This window comes from Cynocephalus volans, chromosome 15, assembly GCF_027409185.1.
Source record: "Cynocephalus volans isolate mCynVol1 chromosome 15, mCynVol1.pri, whole genome shotgun sequence".
Classification (NCBI taxonomy): Eukaryota; Metazoa; Chordata; class Mammalia; order Dermoptera; family Cynocephalidae; genus Cynocephalus; species Cynocephalus volans.
Window position 1 is genome coordinate 17,706,580 of NC_084474.1, and position 23,068 is coordinate 17,729,647.

Here is a 23,068-nt window from a genome sequence, read left to right on the forward strand (position 1 = left end):
TCCAACCATGAATTTGTGCATTTATCCATTCGCAAACAATCATGAGTGTCTACTGTGTCAGTCACTGTGATATGCTCTGGGCACCCAAAGTTGAATAAAAAGATGCTTGTCGTCAAGAGCTAAAGGTGGGAGAAATTAACATGCGATGTGATAAGTGTTATGCTTTTAGAATGTCATGAGAATAAAAGGGGTACATATAATCCATACAGATCACAGTAGAGTTGGAGAAGAGGAAATGTTTTCCCAGGGGTGATGCTGGACACAGTTTGAGGTAATAAATCATGGGAGGTAGGCAGAGGAAAGACAAGGGGCTCAGGCAGATATTCCAGGCAGAGTAGCAAGAAATATAATGACGTGGAAGTGTGGAAGACATGTAACTTCTTAATTACAATTACTTTGGTATATGCAGCAGGAGCATGTGGCACAATGGTAGAGGGACCTCTAGAGAGATGAGGATAGGTCACTTTGTGGAAGGCCTTGTGTACTAAATTAAAGAGTTTAAATCCTACTTTGAAATGAGAGAGAAAAATAATTAAGAGATTAAGAGATTTGAGCAGAGGAGTGACATGATCATATTTCATTTTCAAAAGATCTGACAGCAATGTGGAAGAGGGAGGGAGGAAGGTGAGGATGGAGGCAGGGGACAGTCAGGACGCCACTGGAGCGACACAAGAGGGAAGTCATTAGGATAACAACAATACAGCACCGAGGGGAAGGACACGGAGCAGATGAGTCTGAAAATATTAAGGAAATAGATTTCGGGACTTGGTGTCTGATCGGATAAGGCTCAGAGAAAGAATCTAGGATGCTAAATTAACAGTTTGGGTTCCAGGGAATGGATGAAAGAGAATAAAAAAGAAAAAAACAAATCTGGAAAATGAGGACATTGGCTTGAATTATGAATGATGTGATTCACCTGAGAAACAACAAGTGGAAAAATTCACTGGGCAGATAGATATGTGGTTTTAGAGACCTGATAAAAGGTTTGCGGATATACATTCAAGAGTCACAGAATCCCTGTGTGTGAAACCATGCTACTGCATCTCAGGGTGAACTCCCCACTTAGGAAGTATGGACCAAGGAGAGAAGAAAATCAAGCTTTAAAGCACAAAAATATTTAGTGGACATGTAGACAAGGAGGAGACACAGGCACATGCACACGCACCCAACGTGCTGCAGAGAAGGTGCAGCCAGACAGTCAAATGGGAAACCAGGAGCGATTGGCATCACTGAATCACAGAAGAAAGTTTTACAAAGAGAGTGAAGAGCGTGTTTCATTCATTCATTCGTTGATTCATTTGTTTGTTCATTCAACAATGCATTCATTGCACACCTGGAGTGAGCCAGCACATTTCAGCAGCAGGGGAGAGAGTGCAGGACAGAACATCCTGCCCCAGGGTGCCCTCACATCTTATCTGGCATGAGCCTCCTGGAGCACTGCTAGTTCAGGGTAAGTGACACTGAATTTCCCTGCCTCCTTTGAATCAAAAAGAACCTCCAGAGCCCCACTTTAGAGAAGAATTTTTAAAGTTGTTTGACACTCTCACTCAATATAAAACTTTAAATTCACAGGTGGTGAGTTGAGCTACATCCCCGAACCCTTTAACGGGCCACTCATTATGTAAGAATTCAACTTTTTATCCAAAATTCATTAACCTAAAAATATATCATAACAAATTATCATTGTACAAGACTTGCAGGCACTTTTGTCTGAAAAGCAAATATTGTATTACACTTTTCTTTTTACTTTCAGCTTTAATAAAAAGCAAAATGTTAAAAACACATTTAAAAATTAAACATCAAAGAGAAATCTGTTAGACATTATTTGGTAACCCTATTATTATTTTTGTTGTTGTTAACCTTATTTTTGCTTAAGTATTTAATTCTCTGAGAATTCATTGAACCTTGATATTAAGATAAAAATTTATATTGACTTTGATTCAAAATAATTTACCAATTTTTTAAGGATACGAAATTCCAGATGGCTTAAAGAGTAGGAGTAGTTTAGCCATATATACTCTACCCAGTCACCAGGCTTCTATGATACTAACTTTTCCATGCAATTATTTGACTTTGGCCCTATTATGTTGTAATGTTGTCTTAGTATAACACTAATGTTGGTTTAAAGAATATATTTCTTATATTTTAGCATTTTGCCTCCTTCTTCAACCCTTCCTCAACTCAGCTGCCCAACGGAGAACTTAGGAGCAAAATAGCTTTTTCCTCCTGAGATATATTTATCCTACCCATGAAAGTGATTGGACAGAGGATGGTGCTCATGACACTTTCTGAAATAGTAGCATTTCAGAGCACCTTTCCAGTTGTCACCGTCTGTACCCTCCAGAAGCATGGTTTCAATTTCGCTCTTGAAATATGAGTCGAGCTATATTGCCAACACATATTTTTCCCCTGTCATAACATTTCACTTTTGCTGTAGTCTGCAGACAGCTTATAGGTTGCATCTTTTCCCTAGTCTTATTGAAAGGGCATCTTTTTGCTGTTTGAATTCATTTTATTAGGGGAAGCAAAATCAGATCCTGTGCCCAGTAAACAGAAGTACCTGGCCTAAGGATGTGTCATCAATGCCAAGTGTCACCCTTGGTGATGAACAGCAGTCCTGAGCTATTTAGGGAACGTGAGGACACCAGCTACCCCAACTCCCCTCCCGCACAGGACTCTTGTGGTCCTTCAGGATTTGTCCACCTGTCCCCCTAGGGATCAATCACGCATGTAAAATGCAGAGCAGAAACATCTTGAAGCTAACTAAGGCTCAGTGGACTGTAATTCAGTCAACTGCCTTTTCTCTGTTTCATAGCAGTTTGCTAAGTTCACACATCTGGGGTTAAAAGTCCCTCCTGGACGTTTTTCATGCCTTAAGTGGGGCACCCCGGAAACACAGTCCGTTTAGCTTTAGTGTCCTGAATTTAACAAAACCTTATCAAAAAATCTAAGCAATTCTCTAAAGTTAAACACTTTAGAGGTATTGATGTGCTCTCTTAAGTCAAGCAAAATGAGTATAGCAGAACGCCAAGACACCAACTCTACTGGCTTTATTACCAAAACAATTATTTTCTAGTGTTATCCTCACCAAAGTAAATATTTCCATTAAGATTGATCCCTTTAAGCAGAAAACGTACTGGTCTCATTGTCTTTAAAACTGTCTATTATTTCAAGTAAAAATGAAATTCTTCGTCATTTACAAAATATAAATATAATAAAGAAGGACATAAAGCACATGAATTTCAATATGAAGTTTAAACTAAACATTACAACCTGGCATCCTTTATAAGAAAATCTAGTTGAAGTAATAGAAGAAGAAGAAAAGAAAGAGAAATAAATAAGATTCCTACTTTTATATAGCACATGGCATTTTGTAGTTAAAGATGATTATATTAGAAGTAAATCACCAAGCCTTGACCTCAGGATCAATAACAGCCACAGAGCAACCCAATGCTGTTAAAACAGGAGATGAAAAAGTATGACAGTCAATTGTACTTTTTTATGAAAAGAACATACATAAGGAATGTGGAATTTGACCAAGTCGGTTTTCACTTTTCATAAATACTATAGGATCCTGGAGGCCTGGAGGTTATTACCAAAGGTTTGCTAGGATTTTTTTACAGGCTCCTCCAGCTTAGAATGTTAGTTTCCTTGCAAAAGTATGGTGTCAAGTACTGAACAAACTACACGTTTATCAACAGTGATGATATGTATTTATGGATACAGGAAGGACTGAGGCTAGAAAGGGGAGGGAAAAATGTGATATCTATTACAAGTTCCTTCCAGCTCTGAACCTAAAATAATGTAAGAAGAGATCATTGGCCAAGTGTGAATAGCAATGATCTTCTGAAAAAAATGAAAAAGAAACCAAGGGTAAAATGAACTGAGTGAAAATGAAAATAGCTTGATATAGAAGAAAGTAGACACATTAAAATCAAGAGTAGAAATAATCAAATTGATGCCCCAGGTGCAATGAAGTTAAAAAAAAATATTTTAGAGCTCTGAGAAACATTTGAGAGCTGAATTAAACAGGCTAAATTAATCTCTGAGCAATTTTCTTACTGGGGAAGACTGAATTCATTTTTTTCATTTTAGTGAATTTATTAATCTCCCCATGGGCAAAAAAGCCATTTACATTTTTTAAGTACAGAAAGATCTGTGGGTTTTCAAAGCAGCTTTATAGAATATGAGTCATCATTACAAGTGTGTGAACAATCAGGTTTTTAAAAATACTTTAAGTCTATACTTGTGAGTGATTTTATAAATCCTTGATACAAATCGCAATATTCATAGCACTGCCTTTCTTGGCAAAGCAAACAGCAGAAGAGGAAGGTCAAGGAAAGTTTTTAAAGGTGCTTTACTTATTAAATAAAATGTATTTAAATAATGTGTGATACCAAATGCAGATTAATTTATTTTATATTATAATAGAAAGTATCCTAGGTTATTTCAAAATTATTAGCTGATTCGCAACATTTCTGTTTTACCAAACACTATCCTTTTAATATCCTATATGCACACACACACTCGTCTAGTGTTTAAATTAGTTTTCTGTTTTACCCCAGAAATAAATATTTGTACAATTTTCATATTACCCATGTTAGACTGTTAGTTCAGCCTCCAGGTAAGTAATGGAAACATGCTTGAAATTGGAAGTTTTTGGACTCCATACAACTCCTGAAGTTAGTGGAAGGTAGTGTTGCCAAATTCCCAACAGGTATTAATCTTCCAAATTTAGAAACAAGGAATCAGAATTCTTGAGAATTATCAGAAATAATAAGATAATGCTATGGCCTGAAGGTTTGGGTCCCCCCAAAATTCATGCATTGAAACCCTACTACTCAGTTTGGTAGTATTAAGAGGTGTAGCCTTTGGGGAAATGATTAAGTCATGATTAAGTCAAGACGCCATCCCAGAAGCAGAGACTGAGCCCGCACCATATACTGAATCTGCTGTTGCCTTGATCTTGAACTTTCCAGCCTCTGGAACTGTTGTTTATATAGTATCTAGTCTAAGATATTTTGTTATAGTAGCCCATACAGACTAAGACAGTCGTAACTACATCCAATGTCTTTCTTTCCTCATTATCATGGATATATTTTAAAATTGTTTAGTAAATAAGAAATGTTAAATTTAATGGCATTTACAAGGAACTATAGCCTATAGCAAATATTCAACTAATGGAAAACCTCCATGAATATTACAAGGTACTTCAAAAAGTTTGTGGATAAATGGAACTAAAAGATAATATGAATCTTTCCATGAATTTCTTGAAGCCTCCTCATATTAGGGTATTATTTGAATAACATAACATTCAGATATTCTATTAAGAGCATGTGTTAACATTGCCAATTTAAAAACACATTTTGCTTCCCAATCTTATTGTTTCTTTAGTACCACTAACAGGATGTGTATAAAGTATGGATATAAGGTTATTAATATTTATTTTATTTACCACAGTGACACACCGTTAGCCAGACAGGACCACAAAACACAGTCATAACATAGCAGCAGTTACAAGTAAGGTTGATGGTGAAGAAACCACTTCTTTCTGACCTGCTCCTGTGCTGGTTTCTGGAAATGTCAATCTTAACCTTCCATTCCACAAGGTCAGCATTTCCTGTTGTTACTTCTGATTTGACATCAGTAGAGTCCTTCCAACCACTAACTTATCTGTGTAGATTGCTAAGCTTTAATTCTGAAATGAAAACTATAATACTTTTCCTTATTTTCCCAGTTTTTTGACTAATTTTCTTTAAAATTCAAATTTTGGAAAACATAAATTATCTAGGAAATGCTGGGCAGTAATTCCCACACAGAAACTCCAGTTGAAGGTGTGTGTATGTGTATATGTGTTGAGTATGTTTAATGAATGCTAAGCATTCCTTCAAAGTAGCATTTTCTCTATTAATCGTAGTGACATACAGCCAACATGACACCTGTGTATTGTTACAACTGCTACCAATACTACTTCACAAATCATGGCTGAATAGTCTGTCTCACCTAACAAATCATGTCATACTTACTAGAGAAAAGAAAGGATGAATGAATGAGTGAACGAATGGATGAACAAAAGAAAAGTCTGGAAAGCTTTAAAAAGTTTATAAAACTGTATTTTCGTTTTACTGTTTGAATTACCAAAGCTTTCAAAAGCACATTGATAAGCATAGGTGAATTATAAAAGTTTCTTATACATTTTAGTTAGTAGAATATATAAAAAATAAAAGCTATTTAAGCTTAGATTAATTTTTAGGAGAAAAATGCAATTGCCTTCAAAGGTGGTGAAACCAAAAGGTTTGGCATGGATCCCTAACTCCGCCTTTCTGAGATAACATTCATTAATGCAATTATTTGCAGATATCAGAATGCAGAGAAATCACCCAGTCCTTTGAGTGTATGCTTCCAAATGCTGTTGCTGAGTATGTTCAACATCTCACTGAGATTTTTAGTAATCTAAGATGATTATTAGATTCTTTTCTTCAATTAAAATAGATTATTTATAGCCCCTTGTCTTACAAAATTTCTTAGGAATCATTTTTACTGAGTCTTTCGTTTCGTACTTGATGATAATTTCACTTTTATGATAATTTCCTCAGCTTTGTAAGCTATTCCTTCAATTTGGTTCTTTCCATGGTTTTCATTACTCAGAAAAAGTTTTAAAATGTGTAATGTTTGTTGTCCACATTGCTATGTATTCCCTCTCTGAGGTCACTTATTATAATGTTAGAAAGGACCGCCACACCATCTTTTAAGATTTGCATTCACAAATGTATTCAAGTATCACTATCATTTCTACCTATAAGCTAGTTCTTTATGTTCATCAAATAACCCCCTTCCCCTCACCAGATCCCCTGGCAGCTGCTGTAACAATCGTGATGTGGAAATTTACTAAAGGCTTTCAAAATAAATTATGTTCACTGGTTCTCCATTCTTCAAATGCTGATTTATACTTCAAAGATCAATAGTTAGAGTCATGATTATTTCCTCTCCCATAAATCATACTACTTCTACAATAGCATTTTGTTTATATTTTCAATGATTTTATCCTTTGTTACAAAATTCATCATCTGACAACAGCAATGTCACTGCCAATTTTACAAAAGACCCTTAAATGAACAGACTAAATATATATATATATTCACACACACATATATATATAATATATACATATATATGCGCGTGTTTATATGCATATATTTATATTTATATGTTTTTTTAAAACCAGGGCTCAACTTTCTAAAATATCACTAACTCCAGTAATTTTAGAAAAAAACAACACAAACTTCTACATTTTTATATTAAACCTTCTAATTTGATAGAAGTTACGTTAAAGAATTAAAACTACAGGAGACAAACAAAATCCATCTAGGGACCAAATTTGGCCTATACGATACTAGTTTGAGATCTCTGTGAACGCAGTCACTATGTTACATATCACAAGAGGTCTAAAGTGCTGAGAAGAATAGAGGTGAAAAGCAAGTCCATGAAAAGGTGGAGAGCAGCACATTCCAAGCCAGGAGCTTGCCATGCACTTCCACTACCTGAGAAACGGTGCAGAACTTCCAAACACAGTGTCCTCGCGACTTTGGAAAGCTGTGTAACCTACTGTAGCATACTTATGCCTGCTTAGTGTTGTGTAGAGCAAGGCAGTAATTTTAAGCATGATGACAATTTCTTCTCAACTTATTGTGGTTAAATCATGTACATTCTGTGTATCTTTTCCCATTTTAAAGGTTATATATAGTTTGGAAGCACAAAGAAGCACAATTTTGATTTCACTTTTTATAAGAACCAGCTGATATTCTAGGTTCATTTTTAAATAAGGACTCATCTGACGGTTAAAGTGCAACCCTTTCTCTTCTCTCCTGGTCTTCAACGTTTCAGAATAATAATACTTTTCCAGTGTGAATTCAGGAAATACACAATAAAATGTATTCATTCTTGTGGGCAGATGGATGAGAAGATTAACTCAAATGTAAACCACATGCTTGCAAAAGCTTCAATTGCAGAAGGTGAATGTTTTTTAAAACATACTTGGCTCATGTTCTGGAGGCGGCCACTACAGAGATGGAATTCCCTTTGAAAGATCCAGATGCGGAGACTCCAACCGGACTGTATTTGAATAGCTTCTCAAATAAGATTAAGTGTTCGAGCTGTATAAGGAGTTTGTGTAAAGTGCTAGTGATTTCCTCTCAGATGTTATTCACATAGCAAAGTTGGTTGAATTCTGTGCAACAAGACTTGTTTCTAAATTGCCAAAGTAGGTAATCTTTGAAACCAGTGTACACTTTGCATTTGAGCAAAACTTGAGAAGGAGGAAGATGACTTAGGGCACTGTTCATAGAGGGTCTTCCAGAATAGTCTGGTGAGTCAGAATAGTTTCCCTGTGGGGGTATATCCATGTCTTAGGGGGCCACAGAACCTTGTGGAAGTGGATGTTGGGTTATATGTTGTTATAGACTGAATTGTGTCTCTCCCCAAATTCATATGTTGAAGCCCTAAACCCCAGGACCTCAGAATGTGATTGTGTTTGGAAATAAGACCTTTAAAGAGATAATTAAGTTAAAACAAGCCCATTGATGTGGGCCCTAATCCTATCTGACTGATGTCCTTATAAGGAGAGGAAATTTGGACATACAGGGAGATACCAGATTTGCCTGCACAGAGGGGAAAGGCCATGTGAGGACACAGTGAGAAGAGAGGAGTCAGGAGAAACCAGCCCTACTGGTACCTTGATCTTGGACTTCTATCATCCAGAACTGTGAGAAAAGTCATTCCTGTTGTTTAAGCTACCAAGTCTGTGGTATTTTGTTATGGCAGCCCTAGCAAACTAATAGCTGTGTATTTGGCAAGTTAGGTTATAAGAAAATAACTGTGTGTTTGCCTCTATCTAGTTTCACAACTCAGATGATCCTGCAGAAAGTGTAGATAAAGATTTAGCACCCCTAAACAAGGAGCAGGAATCCTATGAAAGTCACATCAGTGGAAACTTTTGTTTTCCTTAAGATCATTGCTGGTCAGATTTTAGAAGTTGGAAGCAGATAGTTAAGGTTGGTGATGTTTACAAATAAAGTACTATTAGAACGAGAAGATTTGTATTCCCCAAGGAAAAAAACAATAGGTATGCCAAAACTCTGGAGGAATAAAAGAATTACAAGATAATGAAGCTTCAGAACACTCATCAAGGAAGTGAAAAGTTTTTGACTTTTCACTTTTCTGATGTAGAAGACAGATGTCTGCCAACAGTTAGAAAAGCTTAAAGAAAGAAAAGAAAGCATATTTTAAAACAAGTACATTGTGATTAATACCTCGGTGGCATTAATGAAGGTAATTACTGCAACAACACAAAGTAGATTAACAAAATGATCAGAGGAAATTGTCCTCACTCTGTGGCTCATTTCAAGACATGAGCTGTCTCTGTTTGACAAAATATTTAGTAAAGATAGGTGACAAAAAATATCTTTTTTACTAATAATTTTTAAATAAGTGACTGTGGAGTATGCATAAAGCAAATGTACTTCACAGGGCCTGGTTTTCCAAAGCCTTGCAGTTTCAAATATTGACCTTGCAAAGGACAGGAAATTTTCCTCAGGCTATAGTCTCTGTTGTAAGATAAAGAACTGTAACACAGCAAGGTTGCTGGCTCAAAGACAGATGGGTTACTGATTGCTATGTAAAGATACTGGGAAATTGCTGTAAGAAGAGAATGTTTGCTAAAGTCAAGCTTTTGCTGCAAATTGCATTATGGAATGTCACCTTGCCTGTCTTACTGAATGTTACAGCTCTATTGTTAAACTTGTTAAACTATACTTAGCAAAAACCCCACCTATGTTCTCTTCCTGTAACTTCCTAGTCTGGAGAATAAATGTGAGAAGAGAACCCCAATTCATGGTTAATTTCCCAAATGGAAGGAATGCCTCTTTCTTGAGGGTTCTGGGAGATTAATCCCTTTTGGGGGCTTCTCACTGCTCAGAAGAGATGGGCTTTGAGTAATCTTTGGCGGCTCCATCACCCAGGGGAAAAGGGGTGACAAATCCATGGGAGGCAATTTCTGAACTATAATAACAGTTTTAAAATACATTGTGCAAAGGGACCTTGCTAACTGAAAGCATTGTAATAGCTGATTTCCTATACTAGCCTAACTCTTCAAAAGAATAAATAGCAGGAAAAAATGATTAAAATATGTCTGTATTTTCAACATTTTTATAATTTGATATCAACTCCATTGCAGCATAACTTACATTTAAAAGTTGAATCCCTTTTATGTGAACAATGTGATGAATTTAACAAATTTTACCACTGCCACAATAAGATATGGAATAATTCTATTCCAGAAAGTTCCTTTGTACCTTTTCCCAGTCAGTTCTATCCATCTCTGGCCCTACTCAACCATAGATGTTCTTTTTCCATCATTATACATTAGACTTATCATTTCTATATATTCATATAAATAGAATCATACAATATGTACTTCTTTGTATCTGGCTTTTTAGCTTTGAAGCATGTTTTTGAGATCCACCCACGTCGTCACATGTACCAGTAGTTCGTTCGTTTTTATTGCTGAGTAATATCCTATTATGTGGATATTGACCCGGTTTGTTTATCCATTTACCAGCTTATGGACAAGGTTGTTTGCAATTTTGAGCTATTATGAATAAAGCTGCTATGAACAGTCACATGCAACCTTTATGTGGATGTATATTTTCATCTTTCTTCAGTAAATACCTAAAAGTGGAACTGCTAGATTATTTCATAAGTGTATGGTTCATATTGTAAGAATCTGCCAGTTTTCCAAAGTGAGTGTATCATTTTACATTCCCACGAGAAATACAAAAAAGTTCCAAGGCCAACAGTTTTTATGGCAATTTCTGCTATCCTAGTGAGTGAGTAATGGTATTCCATTCCGCTGTGGATTTGCATTTCCCTGATGACTAATGATGTTGAATATCTTTTCATCTGCTTATTGGCCACCTGTAGATCTGCTTTGCTGAAGCAACTGTTCAAATCTTTTGCCCTACATTATTGGGTTGATTTTCTTCTTATAATCGAGTTGTACAAGTTATAAATCCTTGGCCAAATACAAGGATACTTCAAAAAGTTCATGGAAAAATAGAATTAAAAGATAATACAAATATTTCCATAAACTTTTTGAAAACCCCTTTAATATGTAGTGCAGATATTTTCTCTCACTCTGTGGCTTGCCTTTTTATTTTCTTGGTGAAATATTTCAAAAAGCAAAAATTCCTAACTTTGATAAAGTCCAATATCTTTTTTTTCTTTAATGTTTAATGCTTTTTATGGGTTAAAAAATCTTTGCCTACCCCACAGTTGAGAAGTTTTTAATCTATATATTTTTCTATAAGTTTTATCATTTTCACTGTTACATTTTAGGCCTACGATTCATTTCAAGTTAATTTACACATATGGCATTGGATAAGAATCAATGTTCTTTTTGTTTGTTTCAATATCACTTGTTTGAAAGTATATTCTTTATCTATTGAATGCATTGCATTTTGGCCATAAGTCAATGTACCTTACGTGTGTGATGGATTTCTGGAGTCTCTAGTCTCTTTTATTGGTTTATATATCTGTCCTTGTACCCATGTGACACTGTCATACTTACTTTCTCTATAATAATGAAATATATGTTTAACCACTCTATTCCCTCAATGATATGAAACAGAATAGTTGAGAGGTATCTAGCCATGCAAGGACAGATTTAGAAACATTATCTTTAAATTAAAGAGATAACTTTGGAGTGTTTGGGTGTTTCTGGGCCACCAAAATAATTATGTCCTCAAATAGTAATAGCACTTCCAGTGAAGCACTATTCACATACAGAGGATTCAAATATGTATACAGATCTACAGAGAGAGCAAATAAAAACAATAAGCTACAAGTTAAGCCTTTAGCATAACTTAGAGATAAAGAATACAATACACTTCAAATTGCCTGTGATTGGAAAAATAAACATCAAATTTATAATACCAAGCTTCAGAACCTATCCTTGGGAGAAGAGTCAAGTGAAACTGTGTAGAAAAGAGAAAAGAAAAGCATGGAGCCTAGAGATGACAGAACATGGAGAAAAGTCATTCCCAATAGAATACCACCTGGGGAAAGCTTGAAATGTGTCAGAAGTGTGCTATGACAGTAGGAGTTACCGGGAGTTCAAAATGAAGAGAAATGAGATATAAATTACAAGAAACCCAGAACAGAAGAGATTAAATAAGAAATGAGTAAGGAAGAAAAAGCCAGAACGATAAAACAGGAATTTTTAAAGGTGGAAAGAATCTATATTAGTCCATGTTTGTGTGCTATAACAGAATACCTGAAACGAGGTAACATAAAGAAAAGAGGTTTATTTGGCTCATGATTCTAAGACAGCTGCATCTGGCGTGGGCCTCAGGCTGCTTCTACTCATCATGGTGGAAAACAGCAGGGCAGCCAGCAGGTGCAAGGAGACCATATGGTGAGAGGAAGCAAGAGAGATGAGGGAGGGGAAGTGCCAGGGTCTTTTAAACAACCGGCCATTATGGGAACTAACAGAGGGAGAACTCACTGACTACCTCCTCCCCCAGGGAGGGCAGTAATCTATTCATGAGAGATCTGTCCCCATGACCCAAACACCTCCTAACACTGCCACATAAGGGATCAGATTTCAACATGAGCTTTAGGGGACAAACATATCCAACCTATATTAGAATTATAGAGAATGTGATAGAAACAGGAGATAGGCAGAAAAGATACAATACATACAAATAATTTTCCATAAAGAAATAAATGGAATATAATTAATATTCAGAACTATTATTCAACAGAACTTTCTAGAAGTAAAAGAAGACCTAAAACTACATATTGAAAGAGCACTCTATATTTGAGAAAATTGAGGTTTCTTGATAAATCTATTAGACTTTACAGACTGGCAAAAAAATCTTCAGAGGGCTAGGAAAACACACAGAGTCATTCAGATAGGAAAGAAAATTCAGTTGATGAAAGACTTGTTGGCAACTACATACAAAGCAAGGAAACAGTGAACCAGCATTTTAAACAAATTCACAAAACAATATGAGAACCAACAAACATTATATCCAGCTAAGCTATTGTTATTTACAAAGGAAAGGCAATCTGGTGGACCCCTGACTTCTTGAAACTGCATACCAAGCAATACAGGGTTGGAACAACATTTTTAGAAACCCAATAAAAAAAATTTGGAGCCACAAATTTTATATCCAGCCAAGTTATTTTTCAAATGTCAAGGCCACAGAAAAATAGTTACAAACTTGGAAGATCTCAGGCCATACTCTACTCATGAGCCTATTCTGAGAAACTTACTAAAGGATGAACATTATACAACCAAGAGATTGCTGAAAAACTTCAGCAAAATACTGGTGAATTTACTTACTTATACCTTGCTATAGTCTGAATGTTCGTGTCCTCCCAAAATTCGTATGTTGAAATTTTAACTCCCAAGTTGTCCGTGTTTGGAGATGGGGCTTTGGGGAAGTAATTAGATCATGAAGGTAGAGTCCTCATGAATAGAACTAGTGCCCTTACAGAAGAGGACTGAGAGAGACCCTCATTGTTTCCATTATGTGAAGACACAGTGAGAAGACGCTATCTAGGAAGTAGGACTTCATCACACTCTATATCTGCCGTTGCCTTGATTTTGGACTTTCCAGCCCCCAGAACTGTGGGAAATTAATTTCTGTTGTTTATAAGCCACCCAGCCTACGGCATTTTCTTATAGCAGCCTGAGCAAACTAAGATATACCCCTAAGACCCTCCCCCCAAAATTGTAGAGACAATGAAGGAAAATAATATATAAATATTTTATATTCTAACAAAGCAAAAATAATATAATGTAAGTACTACAGTATTTATTCATACAATAAATAGTAATTAATAATAACAAGGAATAAAATATTGTTAAATATTACACATGGATGAATCTCAAAATAACCATGCTGACTGAAAGAATCCAGACCAAAAATAGTACAGATTTCATGGTTGCCTTTACATAATATTCAAGAAAATTTCATCCTTACCTTTAGTGGCATAAAGCAAATAGATCAGTGTTGTCTGAGGTAGGTGGTATGCAGGGGTGGGAGGGAAGGATCAAAAAGTGTCATTAGAATCTTTTGGAGGCAATACATGCTCATTACTTTCATTGCAGGGATTTTTTTCATGGTTGCATACTTATATCAAAACTTTCATCAAACTGTATGCTTTCAATGAGTAGAGTTTACTGTATGTTAATTGTACCTCAATAAAGCTGTTTTAAAAAAGACGAGAGTGGAATAAGTTTAGTAATTGTTACATAGGTAAGAGGTACAAGTCAAAAGATAAAATTTAAAGTTGAAAATTAAGTAACAGAAGGGCAAGTAAAGAAGCAAGTAAATGTACTCCCGCAATAAAATCCCAAACCTTTCCAAATACCAAAAGAAACTTTTATAAAAGAGCCAATAAAATAAACCACAAAGAGAAGAAAATATAATACTAACTATAACATTACTCATATACATACCTTAAATGTAAGAAAAATAACATTACAGAATTATGACCTAATATAATAGTCATATCAATAATGCAATTGGACTTAATCTGTTAAAATAAGGAGATTTTTAAATAGGCTCATAAAGCAAAACTCAAGGTTATGTTTTATATGAGACATGTACCTGAAAAAGTAACTCAAAAAAGCAAAAACATTAAGACATGGGCATAAATATATCTGTAAATTAGAAATAATAAGATGACAGGGCCGGCCCGTGGCTTACTTGGGAGAGTGTAGTGCTGATAACACCTAGGCCTAGGGTTCGTATCTCTATATAGGGATGGCCATTAGCTCACCTGGGAGAGCCTGGTGCTGACAAACACCAAGTCAAGGGTTAAGATCCCCTTACCTGTCACAAAAAAAAAAAAAAGAAATAATAATAAATAATAAGACAGAATTTCAGATAGTGTAAACTTCAGACCAAAAAGCATAAAACACTATAAAAAAGAGAATGCATAATGCTAAAAGCTAAAATTTACAATGAAGATCAAACACTTATGAATGTCTATGCACCAAAACAACACAGCAACCTTCTTCATAAAACAGAAATGATGTATGAACAAAGAAATAGGAAGCCACAAAAAGTAAGTTTTAGCACATTAATTTCAGTCTAAGACAAGTGAGCCAAAAAGAGATTATAGAAGACCTAAACAGTGTAACCAATAAGGAATTATATATACACACATACATACATGCACACATGCATATATATATACATATATATGTACCAGAGTAATTCAAAAAGTTTGTGGAAAAATAGAATTAAAAGACAATATGAATCGTTTCCTAAACTTTTACAAGTATTTTCTCGTGTATATACATATATAAGTAAACATGTATTTATGTTTGTATATTTAACCTTATACTCTGATAATACAGTGTAGCTATTTCTCAAGCAAATATGAAATATTCATGAATATTATATCATGAAAAATCAATATCTTCTGTAAAATAAAACAATAGCACCCCCCCACACACCAAAAATGCTTTAATCAGTCTGCTGTTAAGTCAGGAGTTACAATAACAAAATAATAAAAGGAGCTTCCACCTAGAAATGTCTGAAAACTATTAAGCAATTCTTGATCTTTGTGAAAAAAATAAAATTTAGAAATTTAACTTATTTAAAAACAATCAGAATTCCTTGAAAAATTAGATTCTATGAGATATCAAATTTCGAGAGAAATTTATAGCCTTAAACAATTATATCATTAGAAAAGAAAGAATGAAAATAAACAAATTAATTTACTAACTCAAAAGGGTAAAAAAGAACAACAACAGAAAAACATTAAAAAAGGAAATGATAAAGATAAAAATAATAATTATTCAGACAGAAAATAGAAAAAGAGTTGAACTAAAATGAACAAAATAAAAAACTAAGAAAAAAATAGGGGAAGCATAAATACACAAAATAAAAAATGACAAGGGAAAATAACTATTGAAATAGACATTTTTAAATGTTAAGCAATTACTGTGTACAACATTAAGTAAATAAATTTGAAATTCAAAAATGAAATATATAATTTCCTAAGAAAATTAAACAAAATCTATTCCAAAAGGTATAGAAAGTTAAACAGATCAATTTTCATTGAAGAAATAGAGAAAGGAATCACAAAACACACCAGTCTCAGGGAATTTCATAAATGAATTTTATCAGAATTTCAAAGACCAAATAATTCCAATATTACATATATTGTTCCAGAATTTATAAAGAAAACTTCTAAACTCTTTTTATACAGCAAGAATAATAGTGATATCTTTCTAAGGAAGCACCAAAAAAAAGAAAAGAAAGAAAAAACTTAAGATCCATGTCACTTATTAATGTTGATGGAAAAATTCTAAATAAAATACCAGCAACAAAATGCCAAATTATATCATATTTATTTTAAGGATAAAAATAATTCAATACTAGAAGCTCATTAAAATAATTCATGTTAATAGAGATAAGGAGAAAATCACTATTATCTCCATGAGTATAAAAAGGAGTTTGATAAAATCCACCCCTGATATAAAACACTGAGTACAATAGAATGATAGGTATATATTTACCACAATAAATTTTATAATGCCTCAGTCCCAAAGCTAGCATTTTTCTCCACAGGAAAACTCTACAAGCATTCCCACTAATGTCAGGAACAAACTAAGAATTCCCACTAGTGCCACAACTATTTACTACTTGAACTGGCAATATAGCCAATACAATTAGTCAAGAGAAAACCATTAGATCTTTATTAATTGGATCTAATTATTATACGAGTAGAAATAAAATCTCTATTGATGATTTTATTTTATTTTATTTTTGTATTTTAATTTATTTTATTTATTAAATAAAAATTGATTATACATTTTTTGGGGGTTCAACATTGAGATATGTTAATCAAATCAATATTACTAGCATATATATTGTTACAAATTGTAATTATTCTTTATGCCCCTTGTCCAATCTCTCCCCAACCACCTCTCACTCCCCCCGCCCCCCTCTAACTACCTTATATTTCTTCTCTCCTTCTGAAAGAGTAATGGTTACTCTGTTGATTTGTTGCCTAGATGATTTGTTCAATGCTGAGATGTGTGATCAGGTCCCCCAATATTATCACAGACCAGATGCTTCTTCTGTCACTCTGAAATGGCTTTATGGAGAGAGACATCCTCTTCTTTTCTTTATCTCTGCTGGTGACTCTCCTTGTATCAATCCACTCCAGTGGTTGGTGGATCATCTGTGTGGTGGTTGTGGCATCTAGCTTCCTTCATGGCAGCCATGGTCATTGTGGTGGCTGTGGCGGGCCACCCACATGGAGGTGATGTTTTTGGCATGCTCCTTGGTGTTGGAGGTGTGCCTGGCCACGGGGTATGTCTGGTCCCAGACTCCATGCCCCGGTTCCCCAGGTGGGCCCCGAGGCACTGGTGCAGTGTGCCTGGTTGTGGGAGGGGGGGTCCGGGACTGGCTCCAAGCTCCAGGCCCCTGGATGGGGCCACGAGGCACTGGCGATGTGCCTTGTTGTAGGCAGGGGGTCCAGTACCCAGCTTCATGCCTCCAGTCACTGGGTGGGCCCTGAGGCGCTGGTGTGGTGTGCCTGGTCTCCTTCTCCATGCCCTGGGTCACTGCATAGGCTCCAAGGTGCTGGAAGTATGCCTGGATGTGGGAGGGGGTGTCCAGTCACCTTCTCAATGCCTCAGGTCTCCGAGCAGGCCCCAAGGCACTGGCACAGTGTGCCTGGTTGTGGGAGGGGAGTCCGGTCTCTGGCTCTAAGCCTCTGGTTCTCAGACAGGCCCCAAGGCACTGATGATGTGCCTGGGCTAGAACTAATTTTTTGTCCTTTGCTTACTTCCAAAATGGGGGAACTTCCTGTGGGAACCAGTACTTGAGCTGTGTGGTTGGGCTAAGTTGCTGCTTTGCTGCTATTTCCCTGGGGACGGCTTTTTGTGCAGCTCAGGGTTTAATGGTTGACCTTATAGGTACTTCCAGCTCAACAGAGACCCAGTGGATCTGGGTTGTGTAGAAACTCTGATCTGAGCCTGAGTTTTTTCATCAAACTGCACCCCATGCAACTCTGCATTCCCAACCAATCTCTTCTGAGTGGTCCTGCACTGATTGGGGGGCAGGTTGGCTGTCCTTGCTGTGTCCCAGTGTTCCCCTGGTGGGCCCGTCTCCCTCACTTTCCATGCTCCAAACACTTCCCATGGGACGGGCCCGGGCCCGTCCCTTGTGATGACTCACCGGCCTCTGAGTGGTTCCCTTTTTTCAGTTGTTCTGGCTCCTCGCTCCTGCGTGGGTCCACAGGAACCCTATTAGTGGTCTTGCTGTCCTGGGGGCCACCAAGGCCCTCTTCTCTCTTGCTGCTTCCAAGTAACTCCATCTGAAGGGCACAGCTGCGGCTTCTGCCGGCTCCTGCTCTGTGTACTCAGCAGTTCCAGCATTAAAATGGCTGTGGCCCGAAACGTTGAGAGCACTTTTTTATTTCTCCTGCCTTCATGAACTCCGTAGGTCTCTCCTACTCTTCCCCTGAGCTCCAGGAGCCCCAGCTTGGCTGATGTTACATTTTTATACTTATAAATTCATTGATTTATGGGAGAGAGTGACACAGGGGACCATCTACTCCATCATCTTGACCAAACTTCTATTGCTGAATTTAAAAAGTATACTTGAAAGCCATAGAGTCACCAATAAATCTAACTCAAATAATCAAAGAATTCATTAAGGTTGCAGGTTGTAAAATTAACATACAAAATTAATAGTCTTCTTATATTCAAATAATAACCAGCTAGAACAGGGGCCAGCAAACTTTTCTGAAAATACTGAGAGAGTAACCAGTCAGGTTTTGAGGGCCAAGGGATGAAATTCAGGATCTTTGTAGATATTTTCATTACAAGAGAGAAAACGAATTTCCACAAAAATTGTACACATGAAATCCGAAATATAATAATTGAGTAGAATTTTTTGTAGCGCAGGTTATACATAAGTTGAACATAGTTTCTCTAATTAGAAAAATGGAATTATCTTTCTGGGGAATAGCATCTTGCTTAATTGGTGATAATGAGTGAGTCGCTTCTGTCGTCTTATTACATGGATACATCCCTGTAACTACCACCACACCATCAAGACACAGAGCTAGCCCATCCCACAAAGACGCAGTGCTATTCCTCAAGAGTCACCCCACCGTCACCACCACCGTCTCTAACTCCTGATGACCACTAACCTCTTTTCTGTCTCTTTAATTTTGTAATTTAAAAAATGTTTTATAAATGGAATCATGCAACACATGATCATTTGAGATTTTTTTCCACATGGCATACTCTTGAGAAAATCCAAATTGTTGAGTACATCCATAGCTTGTTTCTTTTATTGCTGAGGATGCCTTCAGCATCTTCAGTTGGTTCAACTATTGAGAGATGTTTTGGTTGTTTCCAGTTTGGGGCTATTAGAAATAAAACTGCTGTGAACAATTACATATAGGCCTCTGTGTGAACTTAAATTTTTATTTCTCTGTGAATAAATTTTCAGGAATGTATTTACTGAGTCACAGACTAAGTATATGTTTAGTTTTTAAAGAAACTGCCAAAATATTTTCCAGAGTGGGTGTATACCATTTTACACACCCACAAGCAATGCGTGACAGATTGAATTTCTCCACCTCCTTACCAGCATTTGGTGGTGTTGCAATTTTTATTTTAGCTGTTCCAATAGGTGCGTACTGATGTTGCAGTCTTAATTTGCATTTCTGTAATTACTAATGATGTTGAGCAGCTTTTCCTGTGCTTATTCACCACCTATATATCCTATTTAGTAGAACATCTCTTCATATTTTTTTGTGCTTGTTCTAATAGGATTGTTTGCTTTCTACTGTTGAGTTTTGAGTCCTTTTTCAGATATGTGGTGTTCAAATATTTTCTCCCAGTCTGTAAATTGTCTTTTCACCCTTTTCATAGAGTCTTTCACAGAGTAAACTTTTTAATTTTGATGAAGTCCAGTTCATCAGTTTTATCCTTTTATGGACTGTGCTTTTGATGCCATATTTAAGAACTCTTCACCAAGCCCTAGGTCCCAAAGTTTTTCTCCTATGTTATCATCTAAAGGTTTTATAATTTTATGGTTTACTTTTAAACCTATGATCCTTTTCCACTTAATATTTACATAAAGTGTGAGGTTTCTGTCAAGATTAAGTATTTTGTAATGGATACCAAATTGTTTAAGAACATTTTTTGAAAAGGCTATTCATTCTCTACTGAATTGCTTTTACATCTTTGTCAAAAATCAGGTGGCCATCCTTGTGTAGGGCTATTTCTGGGTTTTTTCTTTGTTTTATTAACATACCTGTGTCTGTGTATACGTGTGTGTTTATGTGTATATATGCATGAATACGTGTGTGTGTACATATATATATAGTTGTGTGTGTGCGTGCATATGAACTCAATTTTATTAATAGTAACTGAGCTGTCCAAATTATCTGTTTCTTATTGTTTTTTTGTTTGTTTGTTTGTTTTGTTTTGTTTTTTTGTCTTTTTCGTGACCTGCACTCAGCCAGTGAGTGCACCGGCCATTCCTATATAGGATCCGAACCCGCGGCAGGAGTGACACTGCGCTCCCAGCGCAGCACTCTCCCGAGTGCACCACGGGCTCGGCCCTATCTGTTTCTTATTGGATGAGATGCAGTAGTTTATCCTTTTTAAAGAATTAGCCCATTTCATCTACATTGTCAAATGGATGTGTGTAAAGTAGTTCAGAGAACTCAAGTCTTATCCTTTTGATGAGCCATGAGACTCTGGGTCTTACGTGAAGCTTGTGTTTTATCAGGCCCCCTTGCACACAACTCTAGGCGAGAGGGGGAATGCTGCCTTGCTCTGCCAAGTGGATTTGGAAGTCCCCGTTCTCCCCAGGCCTCTGTTGACATCTGGAAGGGTGGGGCCCCTTGTTGCTACTGGGTTGAGGCAGAAACTCAGGTTCCCCACAGGGCCTCCACTGACACTGGCAGGGGTGTTGGCTTCATTACCTCTGAGTGGTGGTGACAGGCCTGACTCTCTACTAGGCCTCCTCTGCCTCCACTCCACAGGTCAGGGTGAATTACAGGCTCCCTTTGTCACCACCACCAACACCATAGGTGGAGGAGTGTCCTCATTACCACCTAGCAGAGACCTGTTTCCCCACTCAGCCTGTGACAATCATGGCGGGAGGACTGGGTCGCTCCATACAGCCTGGTGACTGTGGGTGTCTGGGTTCGCCACCCCACCTTCGCTCGTGAGGGTGTAGGTTGGCCACACATTTTCCTGTGGTGTTTGGATAGATTTGAGTGGTTATTATCTAAAAGCTTTCTGTCAAAGTAGCCCTTTGCCTGGCCCTATAGGTAGACAGAGTAGGCTTTTTTATTGTCTGTTCTCTTGGCATTATTGGGTTTCTGTATTCTCCGTTCCAGAATGTGGGATACATATGGGTCAGAAAGAGATCAGGGAGTTCCTCGCTACACCATTTCTTGGGCTCTAAGCTTCCTATTCAGTCTGCCTTTTTTCCTCCACCTTCCAGAGCCTTCTTATGCTTTTTTTTTTTTTTTTTAATATATAATATCCAGGGTTTGTAGCTGGACTTGGTGGGAGGAATATGGAAAGAATGTTTACTCCATCTGTTACCCTCAATGTCCTCAACTCCTCCAGCAGCTGTTCTCACTAAAAGGCTTAGTCAAGTTTATTTTCTCAAGACGCATTTCTTCATCTGCTGCAATCAAACACAATTTAATTAACTCAACATTGGTAGACAGTTTTCTCTGCTTGGCTAACAAATGAGCTGCTCAGAAACCTACTTTGATTTCAGCCTCATTTCAATTATTTTTTTATTTTTTGAATAAATTTTGCTTTGAGATATTCTATTTTAAAATTTCTAATTTTTCTGAAATTTGTTTTTCTGCAAGTAGGAATATTATAATGCATTCTTAGCCAAATTATGTTGATGTAGATTGTATTATTTTATCACAGCTACCATGTCACTACATAATAAACACAATGCTTTGCCATCTAATTTGATAGCAAAATAATCCACACTCCATTCTGCCTTAAAAGCACAACATTCAAAACTGACTCTTCTCATCTTTTCTTGTTTGGACATGGTGGGTTTGCACTGGTGATAAAATAAATGAATAATTAAATGTCATGGCACAGTACTAGGTGTGCCTTACGCTGTCATAACTGGGTCACTGTGATTTGCAGTATGCCAAGCAGCAATGGAGAGCAATGAGAGAACAACATAAAATCCACATCACAAGTACTTGTGCCACTGTGGTGGTGTGAAAGCAGCCGTAGACCGTCTTGCAATAAGACTTTATATTGGACACCGGAATCCTGAACCAGAGAGAAAGAAACTAAACACAAAGTTGTATAGTGTATGAGTGCATATGTGCAAAATTCATGAACAGGCAAAAGTAATCTATTGGGATAAAAATGACAGTAGTGGTTTCCTCTAAGGGGTGCAGAGAAAAGAGGGTTGACTAGAAAGGTGCATAAAGAAACTTTCTAGGGTAACAGAAGTGTTCCACATCTTAATTGGGGCGTTGGCTACACTGATGTATGCAATTGTCAAGACGTTAAACTGTGTACACTTAAATCTGTGCATTTTACTACATGTAGTTATACTTCAATAAAACATTAGAAAAACAATAATAAAGTATATTATTAAGACAAATGGGACTTGAATATAGACTGAATATTAAATAAGTATTGAATCAGTGTTAAATTTCTTGAGTTTGATAGTTGTATTGTGCTTATATAGGAGAATATTCTTGTTCTTAGATGATACATCTGAAATATTTAGGAGTGAAGTGTCATGATGCCTACAACTTCCTCTCAAACAATTCAGCCAAAAAATTGCGGGTTGGGGAGGGGAGAGTGCAGATGTTTCAAAAAGTTAATAATTGGCAAATCTTGGTAAAGTTAATAGGCATTTATTTTAGTATTGCTGGAACTTTCTATATGTTTGGAAATTTTCAAATTAAATATTGAAAAAAAACATAGATGCCAAACTAAAATTCCGGGGCAGAA